Source organism: Podarcis filfolensis (genome assembly GCF_964270895.1).
Source record: "Podarcis filfolensis genome assembly, chromosome: 2".
In the NCBI taxonomy this organism is placed as follows: Eukaryota; Metazoa; Chordata; class Lepidosauria; order Squamata; family Lacertidae; genus Podarcis; species Podarcis filfolensis.
In genome coordinates this window covers 96,330,784-96,357,004 of record NC_139605.1, presented here as the reverse complement: position 1 = coordinate 96,357,004, position 26,221 = coordinate 96,330,784, and the positions used below count along the sequence as shown (strand labels likewise).

The 26,221-nt window shown below is 46.3% G+C and overlaps 1 long non-coding RNA gene across 1 annotated transcript in view; it reads left to right on the top strand.

Annotated features, from left to right (window-relative positions):
* The window catches only part of LOC310755755, a 63,052-nt gene extending 42,630 nt beyond the window's left edge, over positions 1 to 20,422 (top strand). Inside the window, exon 3 of the long non-coding RNA XR_014544513.1 lies at positions 19,139 to 20,422. This is a non-coding gene — a long non-coding RNA (uncharacterized lncRNA). The remainder of the gene's footprint in view (positions 1 to 19,138) is intronic.
* Positions 20,423 to 26,221: the final 5,799 nt, after the last annotated feature.

Genomic DNA, 26,221 nt, shown 5'->3' with positions numbered 1-26,221 from the left:
CTGCCCTCTTCAAGCTCCCCTACAAACCAACCATAATTAGCCAGCGCTATTCAGGTCTAACGGTACAGAGTTTACCTCCTCCAACTAATGTGTGCATATCACTCCTAATCTGTCTCCATGACAACGTTGTTTGACATCTTGGCTAGCTAGCGTAGGTTTTATACATATATATCCAAATACACCCACTTCCACAACAGTTGGGTGGTTTTTCGTTCTACAGCAGCTAATTCCCCTGTCTGTAATTAAGACAAGAGGCATTGCTCCAGAAGAACACAGCCTCAAGCCCAGCTCAGGTTCAGCCATTTTGGGGTGTTTCTCGAGCATACTTAACTTGGAAGTAAGGTCCCATGAAAGAAGTGGGCTCCATAGATTTATTTAAGTATGTGACAGAGTAATCAGATTTTCTTGATGGTGTGAGCTGTTCAATAGTCAAACATTGCCATACAAACTGCACGATAATGTGCATTCATTGCTGGATTCAGGTGTCTTTTCGTGGTGCTGTACACACAACATTATTATTATTATTATTATTATTATTATTATTATTATTATTATTATTATTATTATTATACCCTGCCTGTCTGACTGGGTCACCCAAGCCACTCTGGACAGCTTTCAGCATATGCAGAAACATAATAAAACATCAAACATTAAAAACTTCCCTATACAGGGCTGCTGACAGATATCTTCTAAAGGTTGTATAGTAACTTATCTCAACTGATGGGAGGGCGTTCCACAGGGCAGGTGCCACTACTGAGAAGGCCCTCTGCCTGGTTCCCTGTAACCTTACTTCTCACAGTAAGGGAACTGCCAGAAGGCCCTCGGTGCTGGACCTCAGTGTCCGGGCTGAACGATGGGGGTGGAGACACTGTTAGAAAACACTCTGGGGTGCCCCTGCAGCCCCTGAACTCCGAACGTCCCCCGGTACGCGCAGCTCTAGAAAAGGCATTTCCCTTCTTCTCCAGTGTGCTTCAGTAACATATATCAAATGATATATACACACTAATCTTCTAGCATAACACAGCAAGAAGCGTGAGACATCATAGAGCTAATCTACGTATTTATCTACACACTATGTACAGACAAAGGAGTCATGGTGTCCTCTCTCTCCAGCTCCGAGAGAACAAGAACAAGTAAAAGCAAAAGTACAGTACAATAGTACATACAGTGGAAGAGATAAGACTGTCTTCCTTTCCCACACTCTTCCCAGACAGGCGTGTGGTTTACACCAATCTCATCTGCAGCATCGGAGGTGTGAAATACTAACAGACACTCCTTCAGGTATACTGGGCGGTGGCCGTTTAGAGCTTTAAAGGTCAGCACCAAAACTTTTAATTGTGCTCGGAAACACACTGGGAGCTAATATAGGTCTTTCAGGACCCGTGGCCTGAAAGCCACATTCTGGTCCAGCTGCCACATTCTGGATGAGTTGTAGTTTCTGAGTCACCTTCAAAGTCATCCCCACATTGTCCTTGTCTCATACTATTGGTCAATCCAAAGTACATTCTGCTGGGACGGAGAATTGACTTTTCCAATATGCATGGGTACACAGAGAGCACTTTTCCCAGGTCACCTCCTACTGGGGCAGACCTAGTGACATGGCAGGGCTGGGCCACTTGCCCTCACCATGTTTAACTTGCCTGTGAATGAAATAGGATGCATTGCAGTAACTGAGCCGCCTCCGTATACTGATATATATACCTACGGTATATCAGTACATCGACACACCAGTTTCCAGTCCCGCTCTTTCGAAAGACAGTGATAAATAATTTGGTTTTGTTTTTGTTTTTTTTTAAAATAAAAGTCTGTGGAAACGCTAATTGAGGGGTGGGGAATAGAGAACACCACTGCTCACTAGCTCAAAACCGTGCCCACCTGTGTGTATGGACAACATGGATAGCTGCTTCCGCTTTGGATGACATTGTTGCACGAAGGTGTATGCAATTGCAAACTGCTATGCACAAAAACGCACTGTGGAAAAGCAACCCCTCTTCACACAGCCTTGTAGGTTTTCAAACAGAAAACCGATCAAGTGGATCTCCTACATCCCAACTCACTGATTCCATTTAAGGATGCAACCTTCATGTTTTTAGCTAGCATCCCCACCCCACGCTGCCCCAAATTTAAAAACAAAACAAAGCTGGAAACACAACATATATATGTGAAAGCCACATATACTACTGAATTTGTTCTTTTTTAATCATATGATTTGTAAGCAGAAGATGTTGAGAGAAGTTTGCTATGGTATTAGCTTTGTTTCGCATCTCTGACAGCTCTTGCCATGGTGACCCTAGAAAACATGGTTATTTAAATCATAATAAAAAAGGTAAGATACTATGCTTGCATTAGTTCAATTCTGTTGGTGAGATTTAGCCCCATCCTTTCCTCATCCTGCTGCTTTTTGACCTCCATTGCCCAGATATGGTTTCTGTGTCGCAGTGCTGAAGTGACTGTAGACGTGACAACTGGGAGAATCCCCTTTTTAGGGTTTAGAGAAGATAGTAGGTTTAAGAAGCAACCCGATCCCTCCAGAGGATCCCTCCCTTGTCTGCTTTCTTCATTCCTACTAATAATGCACAATGCCTCAAGGCTCTGTTTACACTTTTTACCCAGTCCTGCTTTCTCCTTGACTCTTCTTCAGCTTCATGTCTCTCTCTGCTATCTATTTGTTTCCTCAGGTTTCTGCTTTTAAGGCAACTGGCTCCTTCCTTTAGCTGCTCTGTCTCTTGACCCAGGGCTGGCGTCACAGGTAGGCAAAGCTGGGCGCCGGCCTCGGCCCACGTTCCTGCAAGAGGCCGGTGTTGACCCTCCAAGCCTCTTCTGCTTTCCACTTTCAGGGCCTGTTCACCCACCGTTTCTGAGCCTAGAAACAGCGAGCAGAGCACGGAGGAACACCCTTCATGTGCCTTGCACATTCCTTCTGGACAGTTGTGTCGACTGGGCCCACAGAAAGAGGGGAAAAGGAATGGGCAGTGATGAGGAAGAGGGAGAGGTCCACTCAGGGCATCTTGCTGCCCAAAGGCCCTCCAAACTCTAGAGCCATCATAGGCTTGGTCAGCCTCCGTAGTGCCCCTCTCTTTTCCTCCAGAGGAGAGAGCCTCTTTCCTTCTGGAGAGCCAGTGTGGTGTAGTGGGTAAGAGTGGTAGTATCGTAATCTGGTGAACCAGGTTTGCATCTCCGCTCCTCCTCATGCAGCTGCTGGGTGACCTTGGGCCAATCACACTTCTTTGAAGTCTCTCAGCCTCACTCACCTCACGGAGTGTTTGTTTTTGGGGAGGAAGGGAAAGGAGATTGTTAGCTGCTTTGAGACTCCTTTGGGTAGTGATAAAGCGGGATATCAAATCCAAACTCTTCTTCTTCTTCTTACACACTATGATGTTCTTCCAACCCCTTGGCCTTCTGATCACTCTATCCTTGCATCAGTTCCTTTATGCACCTGTTTCCTCACAACTCATTCTGTGCAGCGGTTGTGATGGAAACACCAGCTGTATGAAATTGTGCATCTTATCCATTCAACAATCTGTGTGCCATTGAAGTACTCAAGGAGAAATGCAGTTGTCTGCAACAGAAGCGTTACTGTTTTGTTTTAATTCTTTTGGCGTTAAAATATGAGTTAGGCAAGTAAAGTAAATTGGATCCAGAGAGCGACAGAAGAACCATACACAATGGACGTGGTCTTGAACTCACTTAGCAGGGGACCAGTATTTTGGTATGGTCAGTGAAATATTAAAATGTCTCCTGTGCTAGTGCCAGCAGCATCCTGGGCTGCATAATCTTCAAGTCCTTACTATTGCTTCTCCTACCAATACTATGACCCATTCGCTGCCTTCTTTGCACCCTTCCTTCAACCTCCTTGCCTCCTGGCTTCTTCTCCTTTAATTCATCTCCATCCCATAACCTCTTTGCTGGCCTCAATTTATCCTCAGTTTTAACCCCATCGAAACGAACAACTTTCCCAGTCCTGCATAAACTCTAAACTGCAAACTGTTTGATTCTTTTATTCCAATTCCAAGTCCCACCACCAGCTACTTGGCCGGTGTGGAAGCTTTTGCTGCCACAAACACAATAGAATATGGAATATGGAAACATTCTGGGCAAATGGTTTATTTTTCCGGAGGGAGGGCCAATGGGGTCATTTTAGGGCGGGGGATAATATCGCTACCACAGACTATCTAGCCACAGTTTACATGAGGGGGGCATGGGCCAGAAAGTGATGCCTTTTACCAGTTTTATAGTCTGTTTGACCCCTATTTCAGCATTGCTTGCTGCTCAGAGGACTTCTAAAGCCTAGCGCTTCTGGGAAGAGCTGTAAGGATTTATCTAGAAGATCCTGCAAAGTCAACTCTGACTGCAATTCTTTGCCCCATTTGCACAATACTCCTGCAATTTCCTCTCGGCGCATTATCCGCTCCTCATGGGATGCTATGGAGAGATCAGAGGGAAGGCCTTGTTGTATAGCTTTGTCGCTTCTCCCTATCTAAAGCAGGGAGTTGAAATTGACAATAGTCCTTTCTGAAATCCAGGCAAGATGTGCCCAGAGTGGAAAGCATGCAGCCTTCTCAAAAGCTGTGCCTTTTAAACAGGGGAAGGTCAACAAAATGGTGAGCATTCTCATAGACATGGGGAGGGGGGAGGATGTTTTGCTATCGATCACCATTTTGGGGGCCTGAAAGCACTAGACCAGCATTCCCTTGCTGAGTGCTACATCGGAGAAGCCGTCAGCTTCCAATTATTTATTTACCTTGTGTTGTCATTCATTGGTGAGATCACTCACTGCATCACCAATCTGACATGAACTCTGTGCAACCATGCAACTGTGCAGCGGTTGTGATGGAAACACCAGCTGTATGAAATTGTGCATCTTACCCATTCAACAATCTGTGTGCCATTGAAGTACTCAAGGAGAAATGCAGTTGTCTGCAACAGAAGCGTTACTGTTTTGTTTTAATTCTTTTGGCGTTAAAATATGAGTTAGGCAAGTAAAGTAAATTGGATCCAGAGAGCAACAGAAGAAGGACGTAGTCTTCAACTCACTTAGCAGGGAAACAGTATTTTGGTATGGTCAGTGAAATGTTAAAATGTCTCCTGTGCTAGTGCCAGCAGCATCCTGGGCTGCATAATCTTTCCTCAACCTTACAGCTTGGCATCACCGTGCTGTGGTCTAAACCACTGAGCCTCTTGGGCTTGCTGAAGGGAAGGTCAGCGGTTCAAATCCGCGTGACAGGGTGAGCTCCCGTTGCTCGGTCCCAGCTCCTGCCAACCTAGCAGTTCGAAAGCATGCCAGTGCAAGTAGATAAATAGGTACCACTGCAGCAGGAAGTTAAACAGCATTTCCGTGTGCTCTGGCTTCTATCACAATATCCCATTGCGCCAGAAGCAGTTTGCTGGCCACATGACCTGGAAAGCTGTCTGTGGACAAACGCCGCCACCATCAGCCTGAAAGTGAGATGAGCAGAGCAACCCCATAGTCACCTTTCACTGGACATAACCATCCAGGGGTCCTTTGCCTTTTACCTTTGCCTGCCCCTCCATTCATATTCACATACATAAATCCCCTACATGGCCCTTTATTGCATTTTCCAAGAAGCAGGGCTGAGATAAGCAGCAGCTCACCTCCTCAGATAGCTCAGTCGGTCGAGCATGAGACTCTTTATCTCGGGGTCATGGGTTTGAGCCCCACGTTGCATGAAAGATTCCTTGAATTGCTGGGAGTTTGACTAGATGATCCTCATGGGTCCTTCCAACTCCACAGTTCTGTGATTCTATATGGGATACACTTGGGAAGACAGGCGAACTAATACCAGTGTACTGGAAGAAGCAAAGATCACCAGTGTTGAAGCAATGATTCTTCAACATCAACTTCGTTGGACTTGTGCGGATGCCTGATGATTGTCTTCCAAAGCAACTACTCTATTCTGAACTTAAAAATGGAAAGCGTAATGCTGGAGGTTTAAAGACTGTCTCAAGGCAAATCTTTAAAAATGTAGTATAAACACTGACAATTGGGAAACACTGGCCTGTGAGCGCTCCAGTTGGAGAACAGCCTTTACCAAAGGTGTCATGGGCTTTGAAGATACTCAAACTCAGGACACAAGGGAGAAACGTGCTGAGAGGAAGGCACGCTTGGCAAATCCATACCGTGATCAATTCCCGCCCGGAAACCAATGTCCCCACTGTGGAAGGACGTGTGGATCCAGAATTGGCCTCCACAGTCACTCACAGACTCAATGTTAAAACCGTGTTTATGGAAGACAATCTTACTTGGCTATGAGTGATCGCCAAAGAAGAAGAAACATCCAAGGAAAAGAAGATAAGGGAGCTCTGTTGGAGAGATGAAGGGTTGTCCTTTACAGGGCACATCTTGCAAGTTAACAGCCTTTTCTTCTTCTTCTTTTTTTTTTGGTCCCAATTTTATACCGATGCGATAAGGAGAGATAGATAAAGCAAAACACAGCTTGTGGACGGGAGGGAAAGAAAACGAGAAACAGGAAAGTAGGGGGAGAAACAGAGGAAGCAAGTCTGTGATTCACCAAGTCTCACGCTTGAGCTTCCGAAGAACCAACCTATGAGTCTTTCAAAGAGGAAGGCCATAAACCTCGGTTTCCCTGATAGTGCCACTCATCAACACATTTGGGAGGCAGTGAGGAGCCCTCACAGGTGGAAAGATGAGAGGTAGCAGCTATAGCAGTGAAATATACTCAGAGTCGCAAAGTGATTTCATGCTCTTTATTCAGCTCATAGTGGTGAGGAGGAATGAATGAATGTCCACTCAAAGTATCTGCTTTATATACATTATTTACACAATGGGCTGCACATGATTGGCTAATTCCGGAATTCTACTGTAAGCCAATCAGGTTGTGGATTCAATTCTATCTGGAGCATGATTGGGTGGTTCCTGCCAACCAATCATACTGCTGCATTGTTCTAGGACCAATCAGACTGCTGCATTCTGAATCCTATTGTTCTAGGACCAATCAGACTGCTGCCTTTTGGATCCTATTGTTCTAGGACCAATCAGACTGCTACAGTTTGGATCCTATTCAACTCAGTACATAACAAGCAGCATCTGAACAGCCACCCAGCTAGCATCAATGAGGAAAGGAACAGAAACAAAAGGAGGAAGGGAAGATTGGGAGATTTGCCGCTCCCCTCAAGGAGCTGCAACATTATTATTTTTTGACAAAATTGAAGAGGGAGGCCAGCTTGCTTATTCATATCTGCCATGGCTGTTGTGCCCCTGATCTTGTCAGTTTGTAAATGCCATTTCTGTTATCATCTCCTTCTATTTTACACGCATCTTCCTGCTCTTCGGAGATGCTCCTCTTGTGATTTCCCCATCGTGCAGGTGGCGGTGATTCTCTGCCAGGTTGTCAGACATAAAAAATCACAGGATTAGTTATAATACGGAGCTTGATGGATTTATGGGTGGCATCTTACAAGGGGCTGGGCCACAAGTGCGTAGGAAGGAGGCTCCTTTTGTAAGCTAGTACTACTTCAATCGAGTTGCCTGCAGAGGTCACAGAAGAATTTCTGCTCAAATCTATCCCGTGAGTTCCTGCCCCACCGCACCCCCCTTTTTGTGTTTTGTTTTGCACTGTTTCTTTTCCAAGGCAATTCTTCTCAAAGTATTAGGCAGGTCTCCATAAGGAAACATGGACTATTGCCAAGGCAGGCCAGGAAGCACAATGCAAGCCACGCCTTCCTGCTTGGTGCAATAGATTGTCTAATAGCTACCCTGCATACTGAGTCTCGCTTTCGACACAAGAGTTTGCATCTCTAAGAGCCACTGTTTTAGAGACTTGCCGTTTAGAGAGATAAATTGCCCCTTTGTGGAGGGGTATGTGCATGAATGTTGAGGGCAGGGAAGGAGTAATTGGAGTGCCCTGATTGGCAGGGTTATTATGGGTACTTTAGATATCCTATAAGCCACCCAGAGTGGCTGGGGAAACCCAGCCAGTGGGTGGGGTATAAATAATAAAATTATTATTATTATAGTGCTATGGGTTAAACCACAGAGCCTAGGACTTGCTGATCAGAAGGTCGGCGGTTCGAATCCCCGTGATGAAGTGAGCTCCCGTTGCTCAGTCCCTGCTCCTGCCAACCTAGCAGTTCAAAAGCATGTCAAAGTGCAAGTAGATAAATAGGTACCACTCCGGCAGGAAGGTAAACGGCGTTTCCGTGTGCTGCTCTGGTTCACCAGAAGTGGCTTAGTCATGCTGGCCACATGATCCGGAAGCTGTACGCCGGTTCCCTCAGCCAGTAAAGTGAGATGAACACTGCAACCCCAGAGTCGGCCACAACTGGACCTAATGGTCAGGGGTCCTTTTACCTTTAAGGCAGTTGGAGATGGCCAAGCCAGGTAGGGAGATGGGGCAACAGATGTCTCAAGGCTGTTGCCCATCCTTGGCCACTTCCTGTCCATCAAGGTTTGAGTTGCCGTGCCAGCTTGCCATCCCAACTGATAGTGCTGTTGCTTAATCATAGAACTGTAGAATTGGAAGAGACCCTCAGGGTCATTTATTCCAACCCCCTGCAATGCTGGAATCACATTATAAAACACCCTGATTATGGATGAGGAGGTTGACTTGGTGTGCATTACCAAGACATGGGTGGGTGAGCTGGGCCAAAAGGGCCTGGCCCAGCTGTGTCCACATGGATCTGCAATACAGTACCAGCTAGAGATGCCAGAAAATCCCAGTGGCAATGGAAACAACTGCAGAAATTGCTACTGATCACATAGTCACTCATTGCTACTCCATGCGAATATAAGCAGCATTTGTTGGCATCAGATCCTTCCCCCCCAAAGCTGTGAATATTATGTAATTGTTGTTGTTGTTTAGTCATTTAGTCATGTCCGACTCTACGTGACCCCATGGACCAGAGCACGCCAGGCACTTCTGTCTTTCACTGCCTCCCATAGCTTGGTCAGACTCATGCTGGTAGCTTCGAGAACACTGTCCAACCATCTCGTCCTCTGTCGTCCCCTTCATCTTGTGCCCTCAATCTTTTCCAGGGAGTCTTCTCTTCTTATGAGGTGACCAAAGTATTGGAGCCTCAGCTTCAGGATCTGTCCTTCCAGTTAGCACTCAGGGCTGATTTCCTTCAGAATGGAGAAGTTTGATCTTCTTGCAGTCCATGGGACTCTCAAGAGTCTCCTCCAGCACCATAATTCAAAAGCATCAATTAATTAATGGTGTTATTGAAGAGAGGATTCTTCACCTATCTCAGCCGCGAAGGAAGACAGGGGCAGGGGGGGCGGACTGGGCATCTGGGGGGATTACAGGGTGGCATAGGGGGCTGTAGGGCTGCTGGGCATCACCAGGGACTGCAGAATAGCAGGGGAGCTGCAGGGCAGCACAGGGGTTGCTGGGCATCCCAGTCTTTTCTCACACGGTGCCTCACAAAGTTGTCACAGCAGGCTGCTGAAGGTCCAAATGGCCCCCTTTTGGGTTTGGTCTATCCGGCACCCTAATCAGCTTTTCTGTATGGCTATCCAGAAATGCAAAAGAGCTGCGGAAGTGTGCTTTTTTTCACCTCCTTTGCCGGCCCAGGGCAACCACGATTATACACTCAAACCTGTGCTCTGTCAAATATGCGATGAAATGTACGTCCGTCCTCTGGTCTGTTTCATTGCTTGCCATTCCCTGGAATAGTAGGGAGATGCACAAGCTGTACAGTGCCTAAGAGAGTACAGTGGTACCTCGGGTTACAGACGCTTCAGGTTACAGACACTTCAAGTTACTGACTCCACTAACCCAGAAATAGTACCTCAGGTTAAGAACTGTGCTTCGGGATGAGAACAGAAATCGTGCAGCAGCAGCGTGGCAGCAGCAGGAGGCCCCATTAGCTAAAGTGGTACCTCAGGTTAAGAACAGTTTCAGGTTAAGAACGGACCTCCAGAACGAATTAAGTTCTTAACCAGAGGTACCACTGTACTCAGGAGTGATGGAGTCCAAGGCTCTTCCCATCTCACAGTTCCATAGCGAGACCATCTGCCATGACAGTCAGAAACTCTTCAAAGCATTCAGGAATCCTTCTGATTCCAATCATCTCTGGGGACAAACCATCTGAATTGGGCCCCCACACCTGCAGGGGGGAACTGCCACTGCCAAACCAATCCTCACCATGGAATGAACCATCTGTGGCAATGGGGATCTTAAGTCTATCAGCTGATCGTTTCCAATCAATTCTGCTGCAAAAACTGGGCCGAGAGTGCAGCTTGCCAATGATGTACTGAGATAGCGCTAGGGTTGTCACGGCGGCCATGAAGTCCTGAGCTGAGCCAGATAAGGCAGCCGTGGTGTGAATATTCTCCAAAACCACCTCTGAGCTCACCTCCACCAGCTCAGGCAGAGGAGGTCATTGGGCAGTGGGGCGGGTGGTACAAAATCCTTGTATTGTTTCTTCGGCTCAACACCGGAAGCAAATCTCCAAATCCACCTGCCTAATATATGGGTCTCCTGGTCAGAAAGTTGGAATTTCTATGAAGGGTGCTTCCCCCCCCCCCTCACGCCAATCATCCAACCTGTGTTGGAGTTAGGGGTGTAACATGCTGTCAATTTCCTTGCTAACATGCATTCGTTAAAGAAAGGACATTCTCCATCTCGCTGCTGCTTGCATTTAGCATTGCAAACCACAATTCAGTTCGTTTTGTTTTTTCACTGCTGAGTCTTTACATAATTAATATCATCATGTTTTCCTTTTGTATTGGCTCTAGAGGCAGACATGCCTTATCCCCTCAGGAGGCTAAAGAGATGTCCAGCACAACTACCTGCGGCGGAGAGAGCTTCCATATGTCTGATGCTCAGGCAGGGGCAAGTACTGATGACTGAGCAAACGTCTTACATTTTGGAGGAAAAGAAATTGCAGTTATAGTGCAAACCTAGATATGTCTGCTCAGAAGTGCCATGGAATTCAATGGTACTTATTCCCAGTAAGTGCATAGGATTGCAGCCTTAAATATTTAACAGTTTTATTAATAAGTCTTATTACAGTGGTACCTTGGGTTACAGACGCTTCAGGTTACAGACGCTTCAGGTTACAGACTCCACTAACCCAGAAATAGTACCTCAGGTTAAGAACTGTGCTTCGGGATGAGAACAGAAATCGTGCTCTGGCGGTGCAGCAGCAACGGGAGACCCCATTAGCTAAAGTGGTACCTCAGGTTAAGAACAGATTCAGGTTAAGAACAGACCTCCAGAACGAATTAAGTTCTTAACCCGAGGTACCATTGTATAATAAAGCTATACGGTTCTTTGTTGCTGTCATAGACTAATAATATTTTCATTCTAGATCTTCAAAAAAAGCAGCCATGTCAAAGTTATTATTTATTGATTAAATTTATATCCCACCGGCTCCAGGGTGCCAAGGCTCTGTGGGCCCCCTCAATATTTTTTTTTAGCCCCCCCCCCTTGTTGAGGCCAAATGTGGAGCCAAGTGCAGAGCAATGTCAGGATGTTGCACGTGCGACATCAGGACATCGCATCGGGGTCCCTCAGTGTTATTTGGAAGATGGCGCATCTGCTTCCCAAGGAGTCCTAACCCCATAAGTGGTTTAGAAAGAACAGCACGACATCACATGATGAAGGACGCCCCTCTATTTTAGAAATCCCCCAACTACTTGCTCTGTTTATGGAAGGAGCTCCAGCCTAAGATGTGGTTTGGAAGGCACAACATCCCTGAGGTGCAACATCTTGGACACATTGGGAGCAAAACTTTTCTCTTTTAGGAATCCACCATTCACCTGCTCCGTTTCTGGAAGGAAGCGTTTAGAGCCCTGAAAGGTTGGTCTTGGTCAGATAGGCCAATAGCGTAGGAACCCCTGCCAGCGCCTGGGGCAGAGCTTTTTTTTAAGAGGCCAAAGTAGTTGAGATTTTCTTTTTAGGAGTCAAAGATGGAGTTTTTTGCGCACATGTACACACCACATGCATACAGACTAAAGACACACAAGCATCTCTCTGCCCAAGTGCATCTCTTCTTCTCTCTCACAGACCACACATTCACACTTCCACATGTACCTTCCCCCCCGCTCACACATTCACAAACCTTTCCTTCTCACAGAACATACATACATACATACATACATACATACATACATACATACAGTGGTACCTCGGGTTACAGATGCTTCAGGTTACAGACGCTTCAGGTTACAGACTCCGCTAACCCAGAAATAGTACCTCGGGTTAAGAACTTTACCTCAGGATGAGAACAGAAATCACGCGGCAGCGGGAGGCCCCATTAGCTAAAGTGGTACCTCAGATTAAGAACAGTTTCAGGTTAAGAACGGACCTCCAGAACGAATTAAGTTCTTAACCCGAGGTATCATTATACATACATACATACATACATACATACATACATACATACATACAGTATATCTCCCCTCTGTCTCAGTCTCTGTCTCTGACTACATGTGCATCCCTTCCTCTATCACAAACAACAATATCCACAGGATTTTTTCCAAGGGGGAAGGGTTTTTCCAGGAGGGCATTTTTTTCCTTGGTAGTGGGGGCCAAAGTAAAAATCTGAAAACACTGGGTAGGCTAATTTCTCACAACAAAATGAGAAGAATTGCATCTGTACATTTTTGCTTCGCATTTCAGGTTCTAAGAATGCTAGAAACAACATTTTGTTTTGTTAGAAATGAAAGCTGGGAAACTGGGAATTATCGTTCATCCTGGGGTCACTAAAGGCAGCCTTTATGGCACCTGAGGGCACCAGGTTGGCAACCCCTGCATTAACAGACTTGGTAGATACGCCATCAGCTACAATAGCTAGAAGCAGGAATGTTCACATTCAGACTCAGCATAACTTATTGCCAAAAACTGGGAGCAAACAGCAAGGGGTGCCTGTATTCCTCATGCTCTGCTTCGAACACTTTTTCTGACACAGCTGCTCTGATTTGGCACGGCAGTTCTTTCATTCTGAAATCAATGCAGAATTGTGCTATTTTTTTATGACTGTTCTTTCCTTGGAGCAGAATTTCAGGTTTGCCGGAGGAAATTTTCCCTCCAGCTCTGAGTGTAGAACTGCAGGACTCCACGAAAATACTTTATAGAAAATACTTGGAAGTTGAACAGCCTAGTTCCCGAACGTTTTGGCTCCCGAACGTTGCAAACCCAGAAGTGACTGTTCTAGTTTGTGAACTATTTTTGGAAGCTGAGCGTCCAATGCGGCTTCCGCGACTTCCGATTTGCTGCAGGACCTTCCTGCATCCAATCAGAGGCCATGCTTTGGTTTTCGAATGTTTTGGAAGTTGAACGGACTTCCGGAATGGATTTCTCTTGCAGAACCTCCAGACTGTCCCATATTCTGATTGCTGCTCTAGCCTGTGATGCCCTAACACAATATTGTGGCTTCTGTGGAAAATCTAAACAAAATTGTATCATCGGGGCATGTGAAGGGAAAAGACACCAGCATTTTATCTGGGCTAGCCTGAGTCAGCCTAACTGCGTTCTCTAACCACTCCATCCTAGCCAAAATTTCTTGATAGCACAATTGTTTGAGTTGGGGCCCAGTGTCTCAAGACTTCCACCATGCACGTGGGTCTCGGCTGTTTCTCAAGTGTTGCTTGTTCTGCCATCTGAGTTATAGCAAAGGTGGAATGGACACACTCTGTGTGTGCTTCTCTTTTTGAATTCAGTAACTCTTTGTCCTCTGCAAACACGCTAAGGAATAGTCATCAGCGGAGCAATTGGGCTCCTGCGCACGTCTCCTGCCATTTTTCTCCTTTTCATTGAACGCGGAACTCTCCTGGCGTCAGACAGATGCCTGGCAGGGCCCAATGAAGAAACTCAATGAGGATTTTCCAACATAAATTAAAACAAATTGCATTTTTATATCGCAAATAAGGGCAGTTTTATAGTTTTTATTGCATAACAACCATTAATGAAGTGCAGTTTCAGGAGGCCTTAATTGCTCAGAGACTAAAGTTCAATTCATATCTTCAGCGCACACTAGAAAGATGCAATGTGTCATTGGTCACGTATCTGGCATATTAGAAATGTAAATAAATTTATGGTCACTATTAGGAAAATGGGAGAGAAGGGGCTCTATTTATCCCATCTATGTATGTTAAAAAAAAAAAGGTGGTTAAACAGCGCAGGAATAAAAACTCTGAGGAGAAAAACAAAGAACCAGGAGGACTTTTATAATACCTGCACCCACTGAAAAGGGCCAAATATATGCTCAAGACTAACAGCACATAGACTTTATCTTAAGGAACTGACACCCTCGGGAATTAGATGGAACTTTAGGACAGTTAAGGCAGGAATAGTTGGGTTTTTTAACATGCTCTGCTCCCATTTGGCAAACTGTCTTAAAAATCTGAAGTATGGAGCAGTGACAGATTCTGGAAGATGTGGACAGTCTCCAGAATCCTTTCTTCTAAGTGAACCAATGACTCAATATGAGATGTGTATCCCAGGATCCTTTCCAAACAGCTATCTGGGTCCAAACTCCCAGGCTGTCCATAGTTAGGCAGCACCCAGGAGTTTAACTGCAGCACCCTCAGTGACCTTGTAAAGCATCTCTTGAACTTAAGAAGGTGTACTGTTGCAAGTATTGGGGACCTCCAGCCCATGGCAATATTTGACTCACCAGGCCTCCATTTGGCTTGAGATCCCATTTTCAAAAAAACACACGGCCACTTGCTCCACTCGTGATGTACTATCAGTGGCGGAGCAAGACGATCGGGCGCCTGGGGCGGCGTGCTTGCCCTGCGCCCAGGGGCAGGGCCAGCCGGGGCAGGATGCTCCATGGGGCCTCCGAGGAATCTGCCTGCCTCCTCCTACAGCTGTCCTACAGCTGAGGGGGAAGAAGAGTTTGGATTTGATATCCCGCTTTATCAGTACCCGAAGAAGAAGTACCCTGAAGAAAGCGTGACTGAATTTGTTATGTACTGAAGTTCTCACCCTGGGCCAGCAGGGGGGATACTGTAGATAATTGTCACTCAGGTCCACATATGCAAATAAGGAATTGAAAGTGACGTTCAGTGACTGGATAGTTATAGAAAGTTGTTACTGTTGCGTTGTAGTGGAGCTCTATAAAAGCAGGCTGGCTGAACCCTTCAGTTCAGTTCAGTTCTGGCCTGTGAATAAACGAGCTGTTGAAGAATCGCTGTGTCGTCTGATATGTTCACCCACAACTTAACAGAATTCCCCATGGATCAGCTGATGTACACCCCTGTGGAAAGCACAAATCTGCACTGATTTCAGAATGAAAGCTGATTTACAATGGAGTCCAATCCCCATTGGTCACTATCTCCTCCCACCCCTGCTGCCCACCTTTGACAGGTGGGCAGGACCAACTGCCTTTCAATCACCTGACCATATTATGACACCAGATGATTGACAGGTGAGTGTTCCCACCTAGTTTTCAAACTGGGCCGGGGGGGGGGGAGAGAAATAAACATCTCGCCCACCAGGACAAAAAAGATTCCCCACCCAAACGCTATTAGATTGGAGCAAACCGTTTGTCTAATCCACATCCTGTTTCTATCAGTGGTCAGCCAGATGTTTCTGAGAAGCACCCAATATAGGCATGGAAGCAATAGCCCTTCCCTGTTGTGACTTCCTAGCATCTGTTTTGCAGAGATTTACTGCCTCGGAACACACAGGTTCCATCTAGCATTCGCAAATAGCTGCTCTTAATAAGCAAATGGTGCTTATAAAGCCCTAAACAAGTTGGGACCCAAGAACTCGAGGAGCCCCTCTCCCTGTTTCAGCCTGCCCATGTAATGAAGATCTTCTGGAAAGGCCCTACTTCAGGTCCTATCGCCAGGAAGCATGCATTCCCTGCTGGCGTGAGAAAGGGCCTTCTCTGTGGTGGTGCCCTGCTTAAGTAATGCTCTCCCCCCTGAACCAGTTCTTCATTCAGGTATTTGTGGGAGGTTAATACAATCCCATGATGCCCAGGGTTGAACCACCTGCCCTGTAGTATTTAAAGGCTGCTTTGATATGTCATTTATTGATAAGTGTTTTGATTGTGTCATTTATTGTCTCTGCTCTGCTCTGGCTTCACTATAGCTTGAGATTATGTTTGATGTTGCGGTGAACTCTGGATCAGTTATGATGGGAGACAGGTTTAAAATATCTTAAATAAATAAATAAATAAATGTCCACTATAGTTTTTTGTTTAAAAGAACATGATCCTGCAACCCCCAAGCAACGTTAAAAGTCAAACAGACAGACAGACATAGAGATACAGTGGTACCTCGGGTTACAGACGCTTCAGGTTACATACGCTTCAGGTTACAGACTCCACTAACCCAGAAATAGTGCTTCAGTTAAGAACTTTGCTTCAGGATGAGAACAGAAATCGTGCTCCGGCAGCAGCGGAAGGCCCCATTAGCTAAAGTGGTGCTTCAGGTTAAGAACAGACCTCCGGAACGAATTAAGTACTTAACCTGAGGTACCACTGTATATACCTTTCCTGCAGCTTACAAAGCTGTATAAACCTATGTCATATCTCCTATTAGACTGCGACCCATATTTCAAGAAGTAAAAATAGGGGCACAAAAGGTGGGGGTTTTTAGGGGGAGGGGAATTGCCCAACTCAAAAAGTTGTTGAGAAAATTTTTCGAAATCCCCCCACAGCCAAATCGAAACGTATGGCAACCCTTTACCATCCTCCAGCCTTTCTCAACCTGTGGGTCCCCAGATGTTGTTGAACTACAACTGCCATCACCCCTAGCTAGCAAGGCCTGAGCTCAGGGATGATGAGAGTTGTAGTCCAACAACATCTGGGGACCCACAGGTTGAGAACCGCTGCAACCCAAACTTGGTTTTTTGGACTACAATTCCCATCATCCCTGACCACTGGTCCTGCTAGCTAGGGAAGATGAGAGTTGTAGTCCAACAATAGCTGGAGACCCAAGTATGGGAAACCCTGCTGTAAACACCTAAGTGGAAGTAACTCACATTGAACTCACGTTTGGGCTTTTACTGCCAGCCCTATCTTCTTCTACGGCCGGCATGGGTGGTGCAGTTGCTTGGAAGCCGCAAGTGTCTTTTTGGCTAGCCTTTTGTTGGCGCGGGTGGCGCTGTGGGTTAAATCATAGAACCTAGGACTTGCCAATCAGAAGGTCGGCAGTTCAAATCTCCGCGACAGGGTGAGCTCCCGTTGCTCGGTCCCTGCTCCTGCCAACCTAGCAGTTTGAAAGCACGTCAAAGTGCAAGTAGATAAATAGGTACCACTCTGGCGGGAAGGTAAATGGCGTTTCCGTGCGCTGCTCTGGTTTGCCAGAAGCGGCTTAGTCATGCTGGCCACATGACCCGGAAGCTGTACGCCTGCTCCCTCGGCCAATAAAGCGAGATGAGCACTGCAACCCCAGAGTTGGTCATGACTGGACATAATGGTCAGAGGCCCCTTTACCTTTACCTTTCTTGGCTGAAGTTTGTATTAGCCACTCAGCCTGGGACAGCGGTGTGAACTCTCTCTCTCTCTCCCTCTCTCCTGCCCTGCATTCCACTCATTCCAGGACAAGCCAGCCCATGGTGTCAAAGCAGACCGGCCTCCTTTCCCTGCTGCATGTTGGTAAATAATGCTAATTGCCTCCAGTTATCCTGAAATACCAAACATGTGGAGGTAGCCAGCGGGGCCAGCCTAGCATCAAAGCCAGATAAATTTGCACCAGTTTCTGCTCCCGGACAACTGCTGCCTCACACAGAGGCTGCATCTCCCACTTACGCATTTATTAAATCAGGCTCCAAACATGACAGGTCTAATACCCATAACAAAACACAAGGAGTGTGTTATACCCCCACAATGTACAGTTGTGCCCATTCCATCACGAACCAACCGTGTTCAGCTTCGTGCCCGGTACATTATGTCCAATACATTCAACATAATACATTAGATAGATTACATTCAGTGCAATGCATTACATGTGACGTTGTACAAGATGCCCTTCAGATACAGCTTGTCCAATGAAGCATATGGAAATCATTCCTTTGGCCACATTTTCTGGGTGCTGACCATCAAATGGTAGCGCCCTTGAATTATGGGATCACTCTTTACTGCTTCCTGCGGAAAACGATCGCCTGCCTTCGTTTTTGCGTCTGCCTCCGCCTCTCGTCTCTCATTTGTGTACACACCCAGGGAATCTGAACTAGGCTTGCCATGTCCTGAGCTTCCTATTACATTGGCCACGCAACGCATCAATGAAAAGAATCAAATGGACCACGAAAAAGGATGGCATACATTTTTTTTTTTGGCATAAAATCTGCAGTGGTCAATTTGTGCGGATAGATGCAAATTTAGAAATGATTGCTATTACAGTTTAAAGAGAGAGACAATAAGTCTCACTGTTGTAAACAAAATCTGCCCTTTTTCCCTTATGGGGTATCCAAGAGCCCATATAGAGTCCTTACGTGGGTTCCCTGTTGGTAGGAGAAAATAACAGAGGCCGACCAGAGAATATTGAGAAGCAAAGCAGCTAGTAAGCCTGATCTTTTATTATTACATCACCACAGCGGGGAAATCTGTGTGCTTTCACAGTCTGTGTGCTATCTATTGATGGGCCATGTTTTAAGGTCCTTGCTGCTCTCCCTTCTTAGGGTCCATTCCCTTTAAACCAGAATTGAGCCAAATGGGGCAGGGATGGGGAACCTGCGGCCCGATGGATGTTTGTTGGACTTCAACTCCCATCAGCCCCAGCCAGCCTCCCCAATGATCAGAGGTGATGGGAATCATAGTCCAACAAATGTCAAGAAGAAGAAGAGGAGGAGGAGGAGGAGGAGGAGTTTGGATTTGATATCCCGCTTAATCACTACCCTAAGGAGGCACTGTGGGTTAAACCACAGAGCCTAGGACTTGCCAATCAGAAGGTTGGTGGTTCAAATCCCCACGAGCTCCCGTTGCTCGGTCCCAGCTCCTGCCCACCTTGCAGTTCGAAAGCACGTCAAAGTGCAAGTAGATAAATAGGTACTGCTCCGGCAGGAAGGTAAATGGCGTTTCGCTGCTCTGGTTTGCCACATGACCCTGAAGCTGTACGCCAGCTCCCTCGGCCAATAAGAGTGCCGCAACCCCAGAGTTGGCCACAACTGGACCTAACGGTCACGGGTCCCTTTACCCTTTACCTTTAAGGAGTCTCAAAGCAGCTAACAATCTCCTTTTCCTTCCTCCCCCACAACAGGCTTCCAACCCCTAAAACAGAGGATGCCTTCTAACAGAGGACCATGCTCTGTAAAGTGGGGCACAGTGTCTCCTACTTCCAATATTTTGCTGAAAGCGCTGAGGCTGGGGATAACCTATTGGGTTCTCTCTCTCTCTCTCTCTCTCTCTCTCTGTCCTGACACCTAACTGGCGGGATCAGAGAGAAGCTTGCAGCACCCTGATGACATAATGCTGCTTCCCAGGAAACCCAGTCTCCTACTTGAAGAACCATGCATGACCTACACCTGCAGTTCTACAGCAGTTGGAAGGCTTGCTTCGTAGTGTTGCTGACCCAGCGATGATCAGTGATCCCCTTTCAGTTTTGTGGATTTCATGAAGCATGAAACTTGAGGCAGTTTCATGGCGAGGGGTATGCTACATTCCCCACAATCTGGGAATGCAACTGCCCTGCAAACTCTGGAACAATTTTGTTTTTTGTTTTAAATAAAACCTTGATTTGTTTAAATGCTTTCTAGGATTAGTACCACTGCTCCTCAGGGTTTCCAAAAGAGCTTGGATCCTGGTTTTTTTTTAAGGAATGGGGGGAGGTGATTAACCCTTTTAGGGAGGGAAAGAAGAATCCTCCCTTACTTTTCCCTGGAAGGAGTGACATGACAGCCTTCTGCCCTCTGTGCACGGAAATGTCAACATGAAGGGAAGCCAGAGACTTTGTCTCTCTGCAGAGATTCTCCCAGAAGGGGGGTAAGTCCTGTAATGTTTAACATCAAAACAAAGAGGCCCTTCTCTGAGCTGCTGAAATGGTAACTACAGGGCCCTGTTATCTCTTCTCTGCACAGAATACCAGCCTCAGCAAGGTTGGCTGCTTGGCTTGTTTAATTTTTAACCAACTTCTGATTGCAGCTTGGGGGAGAGGGGAGTTAAAAAACAACAACACAGGACTTAAAACTCCTTCCCCAAGACCGAAACTAATCTCCAGACTCTGATGCTTATGTTGCTATTTGCCTCTTTTAAAAAAACAACAATTAATTTTGTCTTATTTTCCAAAATGGGGACCTTGTGAAAACATTCCAGAAGTGCAGCCATGTCTGCCACAAGAGAAAAAAGACAGAAACGTCCTGCCCCTTTAGAAACGGGTTTATTTTTCGGCAAATTTGCGTAGAAGGGTAGGTCCTTGTGTGATAGGGCTTTGAGGCAGCTGTCTATTGGAAAAGCAAAACAAAACCCTAAATTGTTACTTACGTGAGTATGTTAAGCCATCAAAATGTATTCCAGATGAAAACTGCCCATTGCCCAGCGCTGAGGTTGGTCTTTAAAAGAGAAGAAAAGTAACAGCCAGATTGGAAAAGCAAAACAGAATAAAACAAACTCTGCTTCAAACCAATTTAAAATTCATTATGTGATGTTCTCCTGAAGCCTGACAGAATATATGAAAACTTGTCTATTTCACATTCTTCCTGATTTGTTCACACAAAGTTTACACAGAGGTTAGACTATGCTCGGTCTTTATTGAGCGTTTATTCTGACCTGCACGCATAGATGAGCATTCATCTGATTTGTCTGTTCAGTGGTTATACATCTTCCTGTTAATCATTTGGTCGCTCCTCACTTTTCAGTGCATTTCCCTCTCATTTTCCTATCTGAAAAAGTGCATTTTTAAAAAAGTGGATTTACTTTATTTATTAAATTTGCATACCACCCTTCATCTGAGGATCACAGGGTGGTTTACAGTATAAAAATACAAAAATACACAACGAACAAACAATAAGACAGAGAGTGTGTGTGTTTTTAAAAGGCCATGTTTTTGTTGTTTAGTCGTTTAGTCGTGTCCGACTCTTCGAGACCCCATGGACCAGAGCACGCCAGGTAAAGCGTGTGTGTGTTTTTAAAAGTGTGTGTGTTTTTAAAAGGCCATAGACTGCTTAATTAACCAAAGGCCTGGGAGAAGAGGAATGTTTTTGCCTGGCACCTAAAGATATGCAGTGAAGGTGCCTGACAAAGGGGGAGCCACTGCAGAACAGGCCCTCTTTCATGTTGCCACCTCTCGTGGAAATGAGAGGTGATGAACTCAGGGTCTGAGTCGGTTCATATGGGGAGAAGTGGTCCTTGAGGTAGTACAGTGGTACCTCTGGTTACGAAATTAATTTGTTCCAGAGGTCCGTTCTTAACCTGAAACTGTTCTTAACCTGAGGTACCACTTTAGCTAATGGGGCCTCCCGCTGCCGTGCAATTTCTGTTCTCATCCTGAGGTAAACTTCTTAATCTGAGGTACTACTTCCAGGTCAGCGGAGTCTGTAACCTGAAGTGTTTGTAACACAAGGTGTTTTTAACCCAAGGTACCACTGTACAGTCTGAGTCATTTAAGGCTTTATAGGTAAAAACCAGCACTTTGAATTGATACCAGAAACTGATTGGCAGCCAATGCAGTCAGGCCAGAACCGTCTTGCCCCGGTGGGCAACATGGCCGCCAAATTCTGCAGCAGCTGAAGGTTCCAAACTGTCTTCCGGAGGCAGCCCAATATCAGGGCAACAGCCCCATCATCCCCATTCATTGGGCAAATCTAAAGTTCTGGTATTCACTTGTCAGGGACTGGGCAGAGGAAGAATGGTGGAGACCGCCTGCCCAGCCTGACCCTTCCAGAGAAGAAGTAGACAGTCCAGAATTACAACAGGGGTTTGAGGGAGATCACAGCTCAGAGGCAGATGAGGTGAAAAGTTGGGAAATAATGGGAGAGGAGGAGGAGGCAGAGCTGGAGCAGCTGGCTGACACATTATCGCTAGAAACCATTATCCAGACTCACCATCTCCCAGAACCTGGCGAGCCTTAAAAGTAGGAGAGCAAAGGCCTCAGAAGCAAAGGGATGACAAATAAGGAAGTGGGAGAGAAGGAGAGGGGAGATTTACTCTGGGCAATGCCATTACACTGGTACCTCAGGTTACATATGCTTCAGGTTACATACTCAGTTAACCCAGAAATAGTGATTCAGGTTAAGAACTTTGCTTCAGGATGAGAACAGAATCGTGCTCCAGTGGTGCAGCGGCAGCAAGAGGTCCCATTAGCTAAAGTGGTGCTTCAGGTTAAGAACAGTTTCAGGTTAAAAACGGACCTCCGGAACGAATTAAGTACTTAACCCGAGGTACCATTGTATTCCAAGAGGCAGCATTTCCAAGCCTCTCTCTGTGAATATTGAATAAAAAGCAGTTGGTAAGAACTTTTCCTGGTCTTATCCATTCCTGGCGACTGGCCGTGGGGTTTGGATCCACTGCCGCCTGACATCACTTTAGAAGCAACCTACGTAAGGCTAATTTGGGGGGGGGGGTTAACTTATTGCCCATTGTTTTCTTTATGGGACACCCTTTAGGTAAGGAGCGTAGGTCCCAGAGTAGCAGTCCATTCCCCACCATCACCTCCAAATGCACAGCCAGTGTTTCAGACCACAGCTGCTTGTTCCTCTGGACCACCTCTGCTTCTGGCTAGCTTACTCATTCTACACACCGACTATTCTTACGCACAATTAAAAATGGGGAATGCCAAAGGCATAAATCACGTTGCTTTTTTTTTAAGGTAATTGTTTGACATGTGTTGATATAGCACTGCTATATATAAAAATGTAACCACAACAAACACTGGGGTAAAATACGCACACCCTGATCTAGCCCTAGCCAGGAACTAGTCATGCAGGACATTTGATGCCTCCAGGCCTGGCTGTGCATCGGAAGAGACATCCAGCCACTTGGGGGGGGGCGGGGGCATGGCGAACACGACAATACAGATGGGGATTTGCATCTAATTGCGGAAGAGGAAGCCTTTAAACTTGGCTAAGGAACTTCCTCTCTCCCCACGGAAAGATCACCCCTGACTTGTGGTGTTAGGTTGCCTTTCATTTTTAATTGCTGCTCTCCACTTGTGAGACATAATGTTGAGAAGCGGCTTATAAATTTCTTAAATTCACACAAGCAAGGATGGGCAGAGATACAATGTCCACACTCCTGGTGTCTGTGTATGATTTAGGCCTACAGTTTGTGATCCACCACGTGAGAACCAACATAGAAAGCTGACACACCAGGTTAAGACCTGTTTCTCCATCTAGCCTGTTATCATCACTTACTTCTGTGGTTTTGGGTACAGGTGATTTCCTATCCCTTCCTATCTGGTCTTTTTTAAACTGGAGATGCCAGGGATTGGATGTGGTGATCCACCAATGGTAGATGATCTACCAATGAGCCATGCTCTCTCCTTGTTTCCATGCATAGATCTTATTATATCAGAACCATGGGTGGGAGATGCAGATGGAGGATAAAAGGAGAAAGTGTATACAGTGGTACCTCAGGTTAAGAACTTAATTCGCTCTGGAGGTCCGTTCTTAACATGAAACTGTTCTTAACCTGAGGTACCACTTTAGCTAATGAGGCCTCCCACTGCCGCCGCGGGATTTCTGTCCTCATCCTGAAGCAAAGTTCTTAACCCGAGGTACTATTTCTGGGTTAGCGGAGTCTGTAACCTGAAGTGTCTGTAACCTGAAGCGTCTGTAACCCGAGATACCACTGTACTCCTGCTTGCTCTATCTCTTCCTCCTCCTTCATCGCCATCAAGAGTGTGAGTAACCTATAGGAACCATGGTAGTTTGTGCGGGTATATACACTCATATCTATACAGTATATGAAATTATATGGAGCTGCCATATGTCCGGATTTCCCAGACATAAACGGGATTCGTCTGTCAGAAATAACGTCTGGGCAGAATTTCCAAAAATCGGTAAAAATGTCTGGGGAAACCTGGGTGTATGACAACCCATGTCATAAGTGTTGTTTTTTTGTGAATGTACCAAAAAAAATAGCTCAAAAACCGCAACAGGTAAAGGTAAAGGGACCCCTGATCATTAGGTCCAGTCGTGACCGACTCTGGGGTTGCGGCGCTCATCTCGCTTTACTGGCCGAGGGAGCTGGCGTACAGCTTCCGGGTCACGTGGCCAGCATGACTAAGCCGCTTCTGGCGAACCAGAGCAGCACACGGAAACGCCGTTTACCTTCTGGCCTATTTATCTACTTGCACTTTGACATGCTTTCGAACTGCTAGGTTGGCAGGAGCAGGGACCAAGCTCACCCCGTCGTGGGGATTCGAACTGCCGACCTTTTGATCAGCAAGCCCTAGGCTCTGTGGTTTAGACCACAGCACCACCCGCGTCCCAAAAACCTCAATAGTATTGGGAGGGGGGGAAAAAAGATCAACAACTTTTGTTTCTGGATTTTCACTTTTTGAAATATAGGAATCCTAAATTATGGCTGTGTACACTTTGTAAAGCGCCCACCCCAAGAATCCTACAGTTCCCAGAATTCTTTTGGGGGAGGGGGGTGCTTGAAAATGCGCTTTAAATGCATGGCATGTACACAGCTGCGGCTCCAAACATTCTGTGCCCCTCTCCAAACAATCTGTCGCACCATGGTGTGACCAAGAAACAAGACAGAAGCAAACCTGCTTCTCAGTAAGTCACACGGGGAAGGGAAAAGTTTAGCCTCCATCCCACATACCCTAACATCCTCCTACATGAAAGGGTGCCATTCACTCTTGCATAGGAAAGCAAAGCTTTGGGGAGAGGAGGGACACTGATGTGGGGAGGGCAAGACTTGACTGCCTCTCCCCATGACCAGTGGAGAGGCTACTGCAGAAGAAGGCAATGCACCCAAAAACACACTGCATGCCACCGGGGTGCTATACACAATCCTACTCTTCTAACATGTGGCCCCACCCTCATGTCTCACCACCTGTTTCTCCTTTAGGTAAAAGACTCTGTTCAGACTGCTTTTTATTATTTGGGTCGACTCCAGCTTGCATATTCAGGCCCACGGCAGGGGCCCATGGAAATACTGACCCCCAAGCCTCTCTCTTTCCAGGCCCAACTGAACATCATACACCCTCTCTAACAGAAGGCATGCTATCGCCTTCTATTGGAGAGTTTCTCTGCCAGAAACACGGAAGTGTTCCTGTGCCGTTCCTGTGCTGGTACCGGGTAGAAAACCTAGCAAGAGGTCTGGCTGGTGTGTAACCCTGAGGTAGCAATTCGACTGCAGCGATGTCTCGTCTTCTCAGGGCTCAAAAGATTTTGATCCCTAGAAGAATCTCCTCTCTCACATACATACAGCTAGCACATCGCTTGCTATTCTGACAGCCTGTAGGGAGGAATGGAGGACCAAAGGTCTCCCTGACATTGTGCTTGTGACATCATCCAGAAACCTAGGAATCTGCTTCCTACTAGGTCATTGGTCCATCTGTGTCCACTCACTGACAGCAGCTCTCCAGGGTTCCAAACAGGGAGCTGTTCCCAGCCCTATCTGGCAATGCAGTGGTGCAAACCTGGGACCTTTTGCATGCAAGGCAGAGGAGCTACAGTCCTTTCATAAGCGATGGATGATACCACAACATTTCCCCCTCTGGGCCTGCCCCAACCATTTTGCGTTTCGCTTCTTTAATAGGGTGAGCCGTTTCTCACTCAGACGCAAGAGCTGTCATCTAGCCTTTAAAAAAAATAAAAATGAACAGCATCAAGGTTTTCCCTCCTCTCTGTCTCTCTCATGCCACAAGCGCTCCACCATTTTGAGACTTCTTTGCTTTTATTTTATTTTTAAAGGGTTTAGCGGATATTGTTGAAAGCTGTGCAAGCTTGCCTCTTTAACCGTGTTGAGTGCGCACATTTTGAAAAAACATCAAGGGAGGCTTCAGTGGAAAGCTGGGGTAGCGTAGTGATGGAAGAGATAGCATACCTTTAAAGCATGTGGCTTCCCCCAAAGAATCCTGGAAACTGTATTTACCCTTCACCAGCGCTACAGTTCCCAGCACCCTTAACTAAAGTTTCCAGGATTCTTTTTCGGGGGGGGGGGGAGCCATGTGCTTTAATTGCAATTTAAATACAGTGGTACCTTAAATACAGTGGTACCTGAAGCACCACTTTAGCTAATGGGGCCTCCCGCTGCCGCCGCGTGATTTCTGTTCTCATCCTGAGGTAAAGTTCTTAACCTGAGGTACTATTTCTGGGTTAGCGGAGTCTGTAACCTGAAGCGTCTGTAACCTGAGGTACCACTGTATAGAATGTGTATGCAGCCTATGTTA